We start from the raw sequence: 2,301 nt of genomic DNA on the forward strand, positions 1-2,301 counted from the left end.
GGTAAGTGTATTGTGACTATTGATATAGGATAGTGACTAAAGATGATAGTAGGTTAGTGTATAGTGACTATTGATATAGGATAGTGACTATAGATGATAGTAAGTTAGTGTATAGTGACTATTGATAGAGGATAGTGACTATGGATGATAGTAGGTTAGTGTATAGTGATTATTGATAGAGGATAGTGACTATAGATGATAATAGGTTAGTGTATAGTGACTATTGATAGAGGATAGTGACTATAGATGATAGTATGTTAGTGTATCGTGACTATTGATATAGGATAGTGACTATAGATGATAGTAGGTTAGTGTATAGTAACAATGGATAGAGGATAGTGACTATAGAAGATAGTAGGTTAGTGTATAGTGACTATTATTAGAGGTTAGTGACTATAGATGTTAGTAGGTTAGTGTATAGTGACTATGTATATAGGATAGTAACTATAGATGATAGTAGGTTAGTGTATAGTGACTATTGATATAGGATAGTGACTATAGATGATAGTAAGTTAGTGTATTGTGACAATTGATATAGGATAGTGACTAAAGATGATAGTAGGTTAGTGTATTGTGACTATTGATATAGGATAGTGACTAAAGATGATAGTAGGTTAGTGTATAGTGACTATTGATATAGGAATAGTGACTATAGATGATAGTAGGTTAGTGTATTGTGACTATTGATATAGGATAGTGACTAAAGATGATAGTAGGTAAGTGTATTGTGACTATTGTTATAGGATAGTGACTATAGATGATAGTAGGTTAGTGTATTGTGACTTTTGTTATAGGATAGTGACTATAGATGATAGTAGGTTATTGTTTTGTGACTATTGATATAGGATAGTGACTATTGATAATAGTAGGTTAGTGTATTGTGACTATTGATATAGGATAGTGACTATTGATGATAGTAGGTTAGTGTATAGTGACTACTGATAGAGGATAGTGACTATAGAAGATAGTAGGTTAGTGTATTGTGACTATTGATAGAGGATAGTGACTATAGATGATAGTAGGTTAGTGTATAGTGACTATTATTAGTGTATAGTGACTATAGATGATATGTTCGTGTATAGTGACTATTGATAGAGGATAGTGACTATAGATGATAGTAGGTTAGTGTATAGTGACAATTGATATAGGAAATGACTATAGATGATAGTAGGTTAGTGTGTAGTGACAATTGATAGAGTATAGTGACTATTGGTGATAGTAGGTTAGTGTATAGCGACAATTGATAGAGTATAGCGACTATTGATATAGGATAGTGACTATTGATGATAGTAGGTTAGTGTATAGTGACTATTGACATAGGATAGTGACTATAGATGATAGTAGGTTAGTTTATTGTGACTATTGATAGAGGATAGTGACTATAGATGATAGTAGGTTAGTGTATAGTGACTATTGATAGAGGATAGTGACTATAGAAGATAGGAGGTTAGTGTATAGTGACTATTGATATAGGATAGTGACTATAGATGATAGTAGGTTAGTGTATAGTGACTATTGATATAGGATAGTGACTATAGATGATAGTAGGTTAGTGTATAGTGGCAATTGATAGAGTATAGTGAGTATAGATGATAGTAGGTTAGTGTATAGTGACTATTGATATAGGATAGTGACTATAGATGATAGTAGGTTAGTGTATAGTGACAATTGATAGAGTATAGTGACTATAGATGATAGTAGGTTAGTGTATAGTGACTATTGATATAGGATAGTGACTATAGATGATAGTAGGTTAGTGTATAGTGACTATTGATAGAGGATAGTGACTATAGAAGATAGGGGGTTAGTGTATTGTGACTATTGATATAGGATAGTGACTATAGATGATAGTAGGTTAGTGTATAGTGACTATTGATATAGGATAATGACTATAGACGATAGTAGGTTAGTGTATCGTGACTATTGATAGAGGATAGTGACTATAGATGATAGTAGGTTAGTGTATTGTGACTATTGATAGAGGATAGTGACTAAAGATGATAGTAGGTAGGTGTATAGTGACTATTGATAGAGGATAGTGACTATAGATGATAGTAGATTAGTGTATAGTGACTATGGATAGTAGGTTAGTGTAAAGTGACTATGGATAGTAGGTTAGTGTAAAGTGACTATTATTAGTGGATATTGACTATAGATGATAGTAGGTTAGTGTATTGTGACTATTGATAGAGGATAGTGACTATTGATGATAGTAGGTTAGTGTATTGTGACTATTGATATAGGATAGTGACTATTGATGATAGTAGGTTAGTGTATTGTGACTATTGATATAGGATAGTG

The sequence above is a fragment of the Lottia gigantea genome (genome assembly GCF_000327385.1).
Source record: "Lottia gigantea unplaced genomic scaffold LOTGIsca_234, whole genome shotgun sequence".
NCBI classification, from domain to species: Eukaryota; Metazoa; Mollusca; class Gastropoda; family Lottiidae; genus Lottia; species Lottia gigantea.